Source organism: Notamacropus eugenii, chromosome 2 (genome assembly GCF_028372415.1).
Source record: "Notamacropus eugenii isolate mMacEug1 chromosome 2, mMacEug1.pri_v2, whole genome shotgun sequence".
NCBI classification, from domain to species: domain Eukaryota; kingdom Metazoa; phylum Chordata; class Mammalia; order Diprotodontia; family Macropodidae; genus Notamacropus; species Notamacropus eugenii.
Genome location: NC_092873.1, coordinates 389,859,989 through 389,874,957, shown reverse-complemented (window position 1 = coordinate 389,874,957; position 14,969 = coordinate 389,859,989). Strand labels below are relative to the sequence as shown.

The 14,969-nt window shown below is 37.0% G+C and overlaps 1 protein-coding gene across 6 annotated transcripts in view; it reads right to left on the bottom strand.

Annotated features, from left to right (window-relative positions):
• Nucleotides 1-14,678, bottom strand: part of TSNAX (translin associated factor X) — a 65,846-nt gene extending 51,168 nt beyond the window's left edge. For 5 of the 6 annotated variants that reach the window (XM_072647482.1, XM_072647481.1, XM_072647487.1 and 2 more), the window contains exon 1: nucleotides 14,595-14,678. The gene's annotated coding sequence lies outside the window, so the exon portion shown is untranslated. The remainder of the gene's footprint in view (nucleotides 1-14,594) is intronic. The other variant, XM_072647483.1, reaches the window with a different exon arrangement.
• Between the last annotated feature and the right edge of the window lie 291 nt (nucleotides 14,679-14,969).

Sequence of the window (14,969 nt, the reverse complement as noted above, 5' to 3'; positions counted from 1 at the left end):
TAGTCCTGAGTAGTTATATATTTTGAAACATAATTTCTGTTCTTCCTTCTCAAATTTAACCATTAGAAACTGCAACAAAGTCTCTCTAATATATAGGCATCAGCAGTGCTGTAAATCTATTTAAGCTGAGTAAATTCCTAGATATAGAACCTAATTTAATTAACTAAAACAGTTGACAAGATAAAATTTGTTTTACCAGCTCCTGAAAAAAAAAAAACTTCTCCTGAGATCTGTTGATGTGGCAGCTCCCAAGGTTTCATCTTCCTAATAACTGGAACAATTGCTTAATTGCATTTTTTTCTCCTCTCACCACTACTCTAGCACATTTATCAGTGTTGTGACCCAAAATGTTTTCACTACTTCCTATATATGTAACATTGAGAATGCTAAGTTTTGTAACAGGTAATGACTTCTAATAATGTTTTCAGAGAACTACAAGGTGAATTTTAAGTATCCTTTCTCAGTACTAATTTACATATCATACAATCATTCTTTTCTCAGCTATGCCAACTTCCTTCCTGGGAAATTAATTATAGTCTTTGTAGTGAGTCAGTGTATAAATACTGTACTGATTTTGTCTGCTTGTCTTATTGCTACACCTGCTTAAATATGGTTTTGGTCAGAGCATATTAAAAAAAACAACCCTATTAAATGAGGAATACAGAAAGCCAGACATTTAGTAATAAGCTATTACATAGATATGACTTCTGTCCTTCTCCTGCTACTAACTATATTGTGATCATAGTTACCTCTGTGATTAGCTACAAGCTATTACCTTAGTTCTAAAAATAAAGATACCCTACCCTACAAGATGACCCTAGTAAAATAGGTATGTAGATTGCTCTGTGGATAACATGGTAAGCAGAGGACCCAGAAGACTGGAGTCCACATCCCACCTGAAATACTAGCTATGTGACCTTAGGCAAATCATTTAACATCAGCTTCCTCAAATGTAAAATATGAATAATAGTAGCACCTATCTCCCAGGATTATCATGAGGACTAAAATAGATATTATTTGCAAAGGACTTAGCATAGTGCCAGGCATCTAGTAGCACTTAATACATGTTTACTTCCTACATTTTCCAGAATATTGGAGGAATACTGCCTGTTACAGGGATTTGTAGAAGTTGTATTACTAGAAAAATTTAAAATTCACTTATTGATAGTATTTGCTAAATTCCAAACTTTATATAGTTCATAATTGAATATTTCCTGTCATTTAGCAAAAATAGCAGCATGCACTTCTAATCTGCATGGGTTTTTTTCTTAATTATAACATAGTAATAATAGCTTGCATGTTTAAGTAGTAATAATTCAGGCTTATTTATGGAGTGATCAAACCCTAAATACCAACATAATCAACACCATATAAAACATGCTGTGATATATGCTCCTTGCTGACCTGCAAAAAACACTTACAAAATGTCCTAAGTAGTACAGCCTTCCTAAGATGCTTCAGAACAAGTATCGTATAATTTATCAACGTAAAACATTTGCTTTACTATAAAAGCAGTCAAACCCTAAATGCTCTTACATAACAACTTTTTTTTTCAGGATATTCTCTAGCTAGGAGAGCACAGAACTCTAATTCCAAATGGGTTTTCTTTGGAAAGAGACACTTCACTCTTAATCAGACTACTCCCTAATTTGAGGAGTTTCTTCTTTTTCTTCCTATCAGCAGCTGTTCTAAGACCCCTAACCTTCCAATAAATAACTAAATAAAATCCTACCCATCCTAATAGATGAAGAGATGCATTTAATATGCTAAAAGTAATGGTATTTTGCAGCCTGCACCAGCCTGAAAAATTCAAACATTTCAATGTGGTTCCTTCACCCTCTCTGGGCTGAAACTTTTTCTTACTTTTTCTGTTTGCTTGTTTTCTTGAGGGATGTAAGGGATAGGAATAACTTTTCTATGGGCATTTTCTTCTTTTTTTAAAAAAGATTTAATATATTTTATTTTCCCCCAATTACTTGGTAAAACAATATTTAACATTTTTTTTTAAAGTTTTGAGTTCCAAATTCTATCCCTTCCTCCATCACTCCCTCCCCTAACCCCAAACAGTAAGCAATCAGATATAGGTTATACAAGTGCAATCATGTAAAATATTTCCATATTAGTCATTTTGTATAAGAAGACTCAAATAAAAGAAAAAGAATGAAAGGAAGAAAGTGAAAAATAGCATGTTTCAACCTGTAGACAAATAATATCAATTCTTTCTCTGGAGGCAGATAGTATATTTTATCATTAGTCCTCTCCAGTTGTCTTGAAACGTTGTATTGCTGAGAATAGCTAAGTCATTCACCATTCTTCATCAAACAATATTGCTGTGACTGTGTACGTTTTCCTGGTTCTGTTCGCTTCACTTTGCATCAGTTTATCTAAGTTTTCCCAAGCTTTTCTGAAATCATCCTGCTTGTTATTTCTTATAACATAATAATACGTTATAATATGTTATATGTTACAATCATACCCCACAGCTTGTTTAGTCTTTCCCCAAATGATGGGCATCCCTTTGGTTTCTAATTTTTAGCCATCACAAAAAGAGCTGCTATAAATATTTTTGCTTATGTAGATCCTTTTTCCTTTAAAAAACATGTCTTTGGGATATGGAGCTAGCAGTGGTATTACTGGATCAAAGAGTATGCACAGTTTTATAGTCCTTTGGGTGTAGTTCCAAATTGCTCTCCAAAATGTTTGGATCAGTTCGCAGCTCCACCAACAGTGTATTAGCATTGCTATGAACATTTAAATATCCATTTCCTGATTAGAATACTACCTTCAAGCAAGTTTAAGTCGATGATAACCTTTACTTTAATATTTCTTTGTTTATTCCTATTTTATATTCCAGCTTTCAGCTTTACCACTCTAACCTAATTTGTAACATTTGAGGGTGGGGAGGAGGGGAGTGAAGAAATCCCTGACTGAAAAAGAAAGATGTAATGGTGAATGGTCAGGTTTGTAAAAATCAGAGCTACAAGCAGAAAGCCAGGCTCAGCAAAAGCCAGAATGTCTTTCCCTTGTTTGGATTTCAGCATAGGCTTATTCAGTGAAAACAACAGGAATAGAATACAAAACGTCCATTGCTTGGAAGAATTCAATCCTTCTCTCTGGAAGAGTGAATTGGTCATTTTAGGTTATCTTAGAATAAGTGAATCTGTAGTGGGGTTGTCCCAGAAAACCTACTTCTGCCCAGAGTGGCTACAAATTGTTTCGGTAGGTCCCAATTCACTCTTTAGTGTCCTGCTGGTGAGTAGGGCACCATGTTTCTGCTCATTCATTGGAGGAGAGGACAGAGTACTGGTGCTGGAACCAGAGGATTTGGGTTCAAATTCCATCCCTGATTCTTACTACCTAAGTGATCTTTGATAATTTACAATCTCCCTGGGATTCCGTTTCCTTGGCTATAAAATAGTGGCATTTGACTAGATGTCTTCCGAGGTCCTTTTCTGCTATCTAAGATCCTATCAACATAAATACATAGGGGAAAAAAAGAAGATAAGAGATATCACTTGGAAAGATTACAATTTTGTTAACTGAATAATAGATAATAAAGTAATAGAGTAGTAGTAAATCTACCACAAGTAATCTTTCTACCTTGAGACCATATAAGTTTCCTATATCTCAATTTCTTTATCTATAAAAGAAACGGAGTTGCTAATATCGTGCTAATTTTTGCAAAAGATTTTGAAAACCTCCAGTTAAAGTGATAAGTAAAAATAAGGTCTTACTTAATAGTAAAGAATTACAAGGAAATGGACAAGGTCAGCTATTTATTTTTTTTAATAATATTTTATTCCTGCCCCCCCTCCCCAATTACATGTTAAAACAATTTTTTAACATTTGGCTTTTTTTTTTTTTAAGTTTTGAGTTTCAATAGCTAACTACTTTAGCAGCAATACATGGTAACTGCACCATGGTCTGCGGTATTTCTAGTCTTTACCTTTTTCATTTACAATGTTATTTTAATTTATCAACTGATCAGCCTTTGGTGGGAAAATAAGAAAGGCAGTCAATTTCTACCAATCAAAATGATTAGAACATGATTTATAAACCAGAAAAACAATGTATATATTTATTATGTGAGATACAACTGACTCAAGAATTAATCTACTTGTCTACACAGGACACACCCTGTGTTGATAGATGATAGATGCACTCCAAAAATAAAATTACAGATTAAAATTCTGCTTAATGAGCATTTGTCATTATTATATAATCCTTCTTAAGGTCAACATATTTTTAATAGTGTGTTCCAATACACAAATTTGCAGGTTATTTTTATTGATTGCATTTTAGGTTGCTTGCTTCCTCATGAATTCCAAAAGTATTAGTAATTTAAGCTATTCACTAAATGGGCATTAGGGACAAGTTATTTCTGGATTTTTTTTTTTAAATAGACCACTAATCTCATATATGGTTTGTAGGTTCTTACTAGTTTCCTTCTCAGAGTAACACTTCTCCTGTCTATTCCATCAATGGAGTATCATCTTGTTATTTATTGACTACAATTGTTAGAGTTCTCAAAAAGAGAAGAAAAAAAATCTATTCTCTTCTACTCCTCACTCCCCATTCTTTATCTTTTTATCCTTTTTCATCTTAGAGATTTTATTTTTATTTCTCATGCTTACGATTTTTTTTTGGAAGCTTCCAATAGTTTTACATTAACGTCATGACATGGGATTACTTTGCTTTCTGCTATAATCTTCAAAAGTAGAGTCTTAAAAACAAAGGAAATAGTTAAGTTTAAAGTATGCATCCAATCCTGCATCTGAAAGTTTGTTTCATTTTCTGGAAATAAGAGTGATTTTAGTATGTTAGGTAGTAAATTTTCAACAAAATTACAATACATAATATTTCATCTATGTCATTGATGCTAGGATTCAGGTTGATATAAAACCACAAAATTATTTTCAATGGGTTTTTTCCAGCTACTTATTAACCTTACATCAAATGTTGTTTTGTGTAGCAATAAAATTAATGAAGGAGATTTTAACATTGAAGTCTTGAGCTCTAGTGTTGATTTTAGCAATTACTTAACAGTTTCATTCTGGGTAAGTCCTTAAAGCTTTTTTATTTCACCATGTGAATGATAAGACTTATTTGCCTATGACTGAGTTATTTGGGATTAAAATTACTTTGAGTCAGGGATGTAAATTAGCCATTTTTGTTCCTAGGGCAAACAGCATAAAACAACTTCTTCTTAACTTAAATTTGCAATTAATGATATGAGAACAGGGCAATCAGTAATTGAGACAAAGTCAGTTGTGGTGGAAGGGGAAAAGTAGTTACTGCAGTACTAAATGGTGAAGGGATATATCACATTTTTGTGCCTGCTAAATTTTAGTGTTTTGGATCAAAACCCCGGTCGTCTTGACCTGGATACTATCTACCTGAAATAAAGATTACCAAAGTAGCAAAAACTAGGATCTTTAATCAAAGAAAGGGAATCACACTTAGCACAGAAATCCTGGAGTGTCTAAGATGGGTAGAAGGAGAAGGGTTTAAATAGCAACAGGGAGGGAGTCTCATGCAAGGCACAGCCTAAAGCAGTTACATAAGTTGGTTTACATGAAAACCAAAAGCCCACAGAGGAGGAGGGGGAAGTTGGGGAGTGGTGACATCAGGTCATAACAGCAGGCTCCAGGTTAAGCAACCAGGAGTTTCCAGAGACATCACAAGACCTGCTTCAACCATGGGGTCAGGGTCAGGGTCAGATAGCCCCTCTGTTGACTGCATTCAGCGATACTTTGAAGATAAAATAATAACTGTGAAGCTTAGTCTAACCCACAAGAGTGAACTTTAAAATACTTTAGAACAGCACTCTTGGTTTCTCATTGAAATATAGCTTTGTGAAATAGCTTGCTATGAACACTAGCATTCAAGAGGGCCATCACTTTATTTGTGTTTATAGACTTCCTGAGACCTAGGTCAAAGCCTTCCTTGCATATGGTGGGTACCATTACATATTTGAAGATCTATTTAATTTGGTTTGGATCTTTATTAACCCTTGTGTGATGTCTACAAAAAACCCATTAGGCCATTACACATTGGAGAAATTCTGCTATAACATAATAGAAACAAAAGTGAAGTGCGGGAGACACAAATAAAGTAGTGTTACTGCCTTGTTAAATTATAAATGGATAGTTTTTAAATGATTATGTAACAGATATTCATAATTTTTATAATCCTCTTCCTTGTTTCTTGCATTGTTTAAATATTTATATTTGTTGATGATTAAATTCACAATAATTTTTAAGAGTTAGTTTCTATCTGCAGGGAGTAACTGAAATTGTATAAGTGAATTCCTGTAGCAGTTAACTTCCTGACTTGATATTTACAGTTTTGTCCTTATTACTGACAGAATGTAGAAGCTACTTCTGTTTGCTTGCTGCCAAGTTTAATTTGTTTGGCTGGGGTCAAGGAAGAGACCTGTAAATAAATCAATTTCAGCAAGCGAAACAAATCAATCATATTTGGCGTGAGCCAAAGAGAAATTGCCTATGAAACTTGCCTGGGAAAATGATACATGCCCAGCTATTTGTGAGCTCCACCCAACCTTTTGCAGGGAGCAGAGTTGTACGTGCAGCCATACACGATGAAGTTTATACACGTTTCGGAATGAGGTTCAGATTGCTGCTTTGATTTGGCACTCAGTGGCAGCCAGGATGACATTACCTGAATAGTAGAAAGATTTGAACCAGGGGAATTAAATCCTATAGGATAGTCGTCCTGCTCTCTTATTTTGTGAGAGTAGGGAGAGTCATAGAACAATTTTAGACATGGAAGGGACTGTGAAGCTGTTTTAAGTCTAGAATATCAGAAATGTTCCTTGTATTGGAATGGGAAATGAAAACCTTCAATTTTGACATTGAATTCCTGGTGAAAGAATCCAGGGAAACATAAAAGCAGGAACAATCTATCATGCATAAATGACTATTCCAGACCATTCACAAGTCTAAGGAAAAACATTTTTGTCCTGCTTGTAAACACTTTGGTCCCCACTAAGCATTAAGAACATAAAAGATCTATGTCAATTTCAGTATGCAGTTAGGCGTTTTTTAGCTACAGAAACTAAGTTGAAATAACTATTCTGACTGAGTGTATCTATCTTCTCTCGTAGGGCTTGCATTAAAATAATATGTAAAGTTGTTCATTCATTCAAAAGCAATTTCAGATGAACTTATTACCAAGTAGGCAACATTGTACCAGGGGCCTTTACTTGGAGACATCTAGTGAGGTCAGCCCATTCTATTTTTCAATTATTCTAAATTAAAGTTTTTCCTTTTGTCAAGTCTAAATTTGCTTCATCACAGCTTCCACCCATTGCTGCTAGTTCTGACTTCTGTTGCAGAGGGGAACAAATCTAATTTTTTCCCATGTGGATAGCCTTTCCAATGGGAAGATAGCTATCACATCCCTTCCTAAGCTCTCTCTTCTTTGGATTAAACATCTTTAACCAATCCTCCTTTGGCCTTGAGGCATTTTGCCATTCTGATTGCCCTTCTTTAAATCCTCTTTTGCTTTATATTGTCTTTTTAAAAATGTGACTTGAACACAATAATTCCAGTGTGACCTGAACAGGATAGAGGACAGTGGAAGTATCACCAAACTTGTCCTGGAAGCCATGCTTTTCATAATGTGGCCTAAGATCACATTAGCTTTCTTGGTTGCTAAATTGCAGTACTGACTCATATTAAGTTTGCAATCCACTGGTATCTCCAAAGTTTTCCATTTTAACTATTGTCTAGCCATGTCTCTTCCATTTTATATTTAAAGCTGCTTTTTAAAAACTCATTTATCTCTATTAAATTTCATCTGATTAGATTTGGGCCAAAGTTCATAAGAGCATAGGATTGTAAACTCCATTCCCTCTACTCCATATGCAGAGATGTAGCCACCGAGGCAAGGGAGGATCCAAAAGACTACATGGGGACAAGTCTCCCCAAAAGCTGCAAGTAGTTCAAGTTCAAGATTCTGTTGGCTTTGAGAGAAACTTTCACAGAGAAGCCAAGGTGAATGCACAAAGAGACATAGAAAAGCCAAGACGACCACATAGAAAGACAAAGAAAAGCCATGGTGACCACACAGGAGAGACAGAGAAGAGCCAGAGTCTTGTTCCAGGCACCATGTTGGACAACTGAGCAAGGACTACAGAAATGACCAGTGATCATTGCTCACCTGCCAGCCATTAGTAGGGGACAATGGACAGGAATAAAATGGGATCAGAATCCAGATACTAATCAGAGGAGACATTCAAAGGTGACTAAGACTGATGATTAGAACTGAGAGCAAATCAAGCCAAAACAGCACAGATGGTTTGCAGAGACACCTGGAACCATTCCCCAGCATTTGCTTTTTCCATCTTCCATACCTGGAACATTGCCCACGGAAGCTAGTACCATTGATACTGCTTTTCCTGCCCAATCCCCTCACTTCCCATTTCCCCTCCAACTGCTGGGGAAAGGAAAGATAATCATTCTTCCCTCAGCTGCAGCCACTGACAGCATGGGGAAGCCTTATTCTTTGCTATTCATTAGCATTACAATGTATTTGAGGCTGCTATTAAACTATTGGCTGTTTACCGCAGTTTTGTTGGTTAGTGGGTACAAAAGATTGAGAGAAAAGAAATTAACCCCAAAAGGGAGAGAAGATTTTCTTCAGCTCTGGCTGAGTTGGGAGCAGAGCTATGAGAGAGAAGAAAGGATTTTGCTGTTAGTTTAGTAATATACCAGAATATGTAATGATACTGATAATGGTAGCTAGCATTTATATAGCATTTTAAGGTTTACAAAGCACTTAACAAATATTATGTCATTTTTGTCCTCACAATAATCCTGGAAAGTAAGTGCTATCATTATCCTTTTTTCATGAATGAAGAAACTGAGATTAAATGACTTTAAATTAAGTGACTTTCCCTGGATCCAATAGCTAGCTGTCTGAAGCAGAAGACTCAAGTCTTCCTGACTCCATGTCCAGTGCTCTATCCACTGTGCCACCTAGTTTCTTCATTTCATATATGCACATATATGTGTATATTCATAACTACCAGACAGTCTTTGGAACATAGAGAAAAGCTGATATGGAAATGGGCCATAAGTACAGTGATGTGGATCAAAGGAGCAAGTGTAAACGTGTATAGTTTGACTGTCTTACAACTGGACAACTTTTAACAGTTGGCCAGCCCTTAGCACCATTAAGACATCCATCCATTTGACTATGTGATCATAAAGTTAGAGCTAGAGGGGACTTTCAAGAGTCTCTAATCTGTTCCCTCCTTTTTTCAGATAGGGAACCTGAGGACTAGAAAAGCTAAGAGACTTGCCCCAGATCATATAGGCAGTAAGTTGTAGACCTGACATTCAAATCCTAGCCTTTTGACACCAAATACTTCTGTCTTTCCACTGTGCAGTGATGTCTAGAGCTTTGTGGATCTTGGTTACATCATCCAGTGTTACTTCCTAGTTCTGTGCCAACTGCAATTTTGCTAAGTATGCTAGTTATGCTTTTAGCTAAGACACTGATAAAAATGTTAAACCAGCACAGGGTCAAAACATAACTCCCAACTGGAGACTTTCCAGACTGACAAAGAATCGTTAATGGTTCTGGCCATTCTACCGATTCTGAATCTACCAAACTGTTGCATCATCTAACCCATTTAACTCTATCTTTTCCTCAAGATATGTATGAGAGGCTTTGTCAACACTTTGCTGAAATGCAGGCAAACTTTATCTACAGCATTTCTGTGATCTATCAGTATAGTCACACTGTTAAAAGCGATGAAATTGCACCAATCTGACCTGTTCTCAGTGAAGCCATGCTGGCTGACTGTTATCATTACTTCCTTTTCCATGATCCACTAACCATCCCTTTAATCATGGTACAGTGGAAATAACCCTGGATCTGGAGTCAGAGTTTCTGAGTTTATTTTCTAGCCTTGAATAAGACTCTCTCCCTGCCATCTCCTCCCCACCTTTTTTTAAACAAAAAATCAGGACATTTACCCTTCTCCAATTTTGAAATTCTTCTTTTCTCAAATTCTTTCAAAGATCACTAATAATAAATCAGCAATCACATTTGCTAGTTCTTTCAGTACCTAAGACTGTAGTTGACCTTTGGCTAGAAACATGAATTCATCAAGGGCAGTTGAGGGATCTCTTAACATATCTTCTTACTTATTTGGAGTGTCAATTCTTTTTTATCTCTTTTTTGCTTTGTCTTTTCCAGTCCAAAGATCATTCTTTTTGTTGGAGAAAATAAAAGCAAAATACAAATTGAGCTCCTCTGCCTTCTCTCCATAGGTAGTTATATCAAAAACAGAATTCGTCTTCTCCGCATTAAACCACTCCTCCAAATTCTCTAGAAGAAATCTGTCTGAGCCTGCACTCTTGCCTTCGAGAACCTTCTGGTCACTCCAAGACAAGCAGAGCTGCTATGCTTACCGTGGAGTTAGCTGACATTTATGTAGAGATTTAAGGTTTGCAAAGCCTTAAGAGCACATTATCCCATTTTGAACTTCACAATTACTATGAGACATAAGCTCTACACATTTTCCTATTCTATTTTAGTTGAGAAAACTGAGCCATTAAGGCATTAAGGCAGAGGCTGGGAAGGCATTAAGTGACTTTTCCCTGATCACGTAAGTATCAGAGACAGAATTTAAACCAAGTCCAGTGCTCTTTCTCCTATAGCTGCTTGACATCAGCTTTTGTATCCATTCTTTATTGCCTACCCTCACTTCCATCTCTTGTATATGCATATCCTTTTGAAATCTTGGTTTCTAAAATTCTTCTCACATAGTTACATTGTTTTCTCTAGATAACCTCCTCTTTCCTTCCTCAGCAGAATCAATTGTTCTTGATAGCTCAACACCTTTCTTGAGCCAATTTTGATTTTTGTCTTAGGACTTGGGACCCCACCTAGCCTATTCCTGAATTTTCTGAAATCTTTTTCCTTGAAATCTATAGGTAAACTGCAGACTGCCTATGGTTATCTATTACGAGCTCTAATACAGATTCGTCATTGCTTCCCTTTCTCTCCGCTTCACTAAGTCAATTCATATTGGTCAGAATTAAGGTTAGAATAGCTGTTACTTTTATAATGTCTTCTTTTGGAAAATAGAAGAAGCAAACAGCCAAACAAACCAAGAATTCCATGAGCCACTCTGCTGTTATTAGAGACAGACTTCTAGTATCCCTCAGATAACTAAGATCTTACATGACAACCAGAGCCTATTAGTAAACCAGTTTTGTGTTTTGCTGCAGAAACTGGTCACCTAATGTTTCATTTTGATTTCATCCTAATACTCTCCACTGCGCTATTGCTCCACACTTTCCTTTATTTCCTATAGATGAATATCTTGTTGCTGTATGTTACCCTGCCACCCTTTCTATCTCATTTGTTCTTTTGGAAGACTGTATGCCATTCCATTGGTCATAGCAGTCGGAATACTCCTTACTTCCCATTGCCACTCAAAGTTCAGTGGTTTTCTGTCATGTTAGACTCTTTATGACCCTATTTGGGGCTTTCGTGGAAGAGATATTGGAGTGGTTTGCCATTTCCTTCTCCAATTTCAGACTTCTTTCAGTAACCTTTGCTAAGCAATCTCTTCTCCTTTCAGGATCATGACATTAAAATGTATAATCAAATCCAGCTCCTAGAGGCTATTTTCTGTTGATTTCTAGGACATTCTTCTTTTACCCTCAATGAATTCAGTGTTGGATTCATAGTTTTTCTCTTCTCTTCTTGCTTTCATATATATTGATGCCGTTCAATTTGTTCAGTTGTTATAACATATTCCTCTGCTATAGCTAAGCTGCACACAAAGATGGTCACATCCTTGATCTTGCCCTCACACACAAGTGTTCCACACCCATGTTCATGAAATCTGAAATTCTTTTATCTGATATTTCCCTCTTCCTCACAACCCCTAACCTTCATCCTCACCATGAGAGCTGTTTCTTATTTTCCCAGGCCATCACCTCATACTGTCTATATACTCTTCTCCCTTCCTTATCTTAAACCCTCATGAATTAACTCAACTCTATATTACTCTTCACCCTACATTCCTCCCCCACTTGTCCTAACACTGATCATGTTTATCCAAGCATAAGCATATAGTCCTCCATCTTGCCACCTTCCTTCCTGTTCATACGCTGCTGCACAGAGCTAGAGGACATGAAACCCTGCTGACTGAACTCACTAAAAATTTGTTTTCTGAACTTAACTGGACCCTGTTGCAACAAAGCAAGCATTCTATTCCTCCACATGTATGAGTGGAGAGAGGGAAACATATATGTTTCCCACTCTCCATAATAGCTGATCTAAATCTTTTTGTCTCTTCTCAACCTCCTACTTCACACCTTTCACCTCCCAGCAAAGCCCCTCATATTTTACAGAAAAATTGGAGACAATTCTCAGGTTCCTCCTCACTTCTTTCCTCTTCCTCATCTCATATTACTTGAATATCTTTCTCTGTTATCTTTTTCTTTACTCCAATCTCAGATAAAGAGGTGGCCTTTCTCCTTGCCAAGGCAAGGCCCTCTACATGTCCTCTTGATACAATCTCCTAATAGCTTCTCCAACAAATTTCTCTCATTATTATCACCATTCTCTCTCCTATCTTCAATCTTACCCTATCTACTTACTGGCTCTTTCCCTGCTGCCTACAAATATGCTTATGTCTCCCCAATCCTTTAAACCTTACTTCATCAGATTAGCCTTCCTAGTTATAATCTTATATCTTTCTTTTTTTGGCTAACATTTGGAGCCTCTACTTACTCCTCTCTCACTCTCTTCTAAACCTTGTGCAATCTGACTTCCAAACTTATCTTACAACTGAAACTGCTTTCTCCAAAGTTACCAATGATTTTGTGACTATGAAATCTAATCCCCTTTTCTCTATCCCAACCCTTTTTGAAATTTCTGAAACATTTGATGCTGTTGACCACCTTGCTCTTCTAGGGGCTCTCTGCTTTTTCTTAATGTTTATTTATTTATTTCTAGTTTTCAACATTCATTTCCACAAAATTTTGAGTTCCAAATTTTCTCCCTATGTCTCCCTTCCCCCACCCCAAAACTCTGTCCATTCTGATTACCCCTTCCCCCAATTTGCCCTCCCTTCTATCACACCCCACCCTTCCCTTATCTTCATCTTCTCTCTTTTTTTGTAGGGCAAGATAGATTTTTATACCCCATTACCTGTATTTCTTATTTCCCAGTTGCATGCAAAAACAATTCTCAATATTCATTCCTAAAACTTTGAGTTCCAACTTCTCTTCCTTCCTCCCTCCCCACCCATCCCTATTGAGAAGGCAAGTAATTCAATATAGGCTATAGATGTGTAGTTTTGCAAAAGACTTCCATAGTAGTCATGTTGTGTAAAACTAACTTTATTTCCCTCCAGCCTATCCTGCCCCCCATTTAATCTGTTCTCTCTTTTGACCTTGTCCCTCCCCAAAAGTGTTTACTTCTAATTGCTCCCTCCTCCCATTTGCCCTCCCTTCTATCATCCCGCCACACTGCTTATCCCCTTTCCCCCTACTTTCCTGTACTGTAAGACAGATTTTCATACCAAATTGAGTGAGCATGTTATTCCTTCCTTAAACCAAATGCGATGAGAGTAAGCTTCACTTTTTTCTTCTCACCTCCTCCCTTTCCTCCTCCATTGAAAAAGCTTTTTCTAGTCTCTTTTATGAGAGATAATTTGCCCCATTCCATTTATCCCTTTCTCCTCCCAATATAGTCCTCTCTCATCTCTTAATTTTATTTTTTTAGGTATCATCCCTTCTTATTCAACTCACCCTGTGCTCTGTGTGTGTGTGTAATCCCTCCAACTACCCAAATACTGAGAAAAGTTTCAAGAGTTACAAATATTATCTTTCCATGTAGGAATGTAAACAGTTCAACTTTAGAAAGTAGGGGCTCTCTTCTTTCTGGGTTTTCAGGGCATTGCTGTCTCCTGGTTCTATTCCTACCTATTCAACCACTTCTTAGAATCTTTTTCTTCATTTATGTTATGCTTACAAACTCTGAAGGTAACTCTGAAGGCTCTGTCCTGAGCCCCCTTCTTTTTTTTTCCTCAATATTCTCTCACTTTGTGATCTCATCAGCTCCCATGGGTTCAGTTATCATCTCTAAGTAAATGACTCCCAGGTTATATGACTTCCCGTCCTAGTCTCTCTGTTGAGTTATATTCATATATTTCCAACTGCCTCTTGACTTCTGGAACTGGTATCCCACAGGCATGTCAAATGCCACATGTCTAAAACAAAACTCATTAATTTTCCCCTAAAGCTTTCCCTTCTTCCCAATTTCCCTATTATTATCAAGAGCACCACCATCCTTCCAGTGCCCCAGGTTCAAAACCTCAGTATCATATTGGACTCCTCACTCTCCCTCACCTGACCTATGGAATCCATAGCTAAATCTTATCATTTCTACCTTAACCTTTTTCATATGTTTCCTTCTCTCCACTCATACAGTCACATTGGTAAAGGCTCTCGTCACCTCTTACCTGGACTACTATGATAGCCTTCTAATTCATCTCCCTGCCTCGAGTCTCCCTCTACTTCAATCCATCATCTACTCACCTTCCAAGGTGATTTTCCAAAAGTATAGATCAGATCATTTCACCTTCCCCCTACACATATCCCTCTGCTCAAAGAGCTCCAATGACTCCCTGCTACCTCCAGGGTCAAATATAATGCCCTCTTTTTGGTATTGAAAGCTTTTTATGGCCCAGCCTCTTCTTTCATTTTCAGCCCAGCAAGCACTGAATGATCCAGTTCTACTAGCTTACTTGTTATGCCTTGAACAGAACACTCTGTCTTCAGTCTCTGTGCCTTTACATTGGCTGTCTCCCAAGTCTCAAAGGCTTTGCCTCTTATCTCTGCCTCTTATCTTCTCTGACTTCCTTTAAGACTTAAGGATTCTTTTTAAGATGTACCTTCTTTAGGAAGCCTACA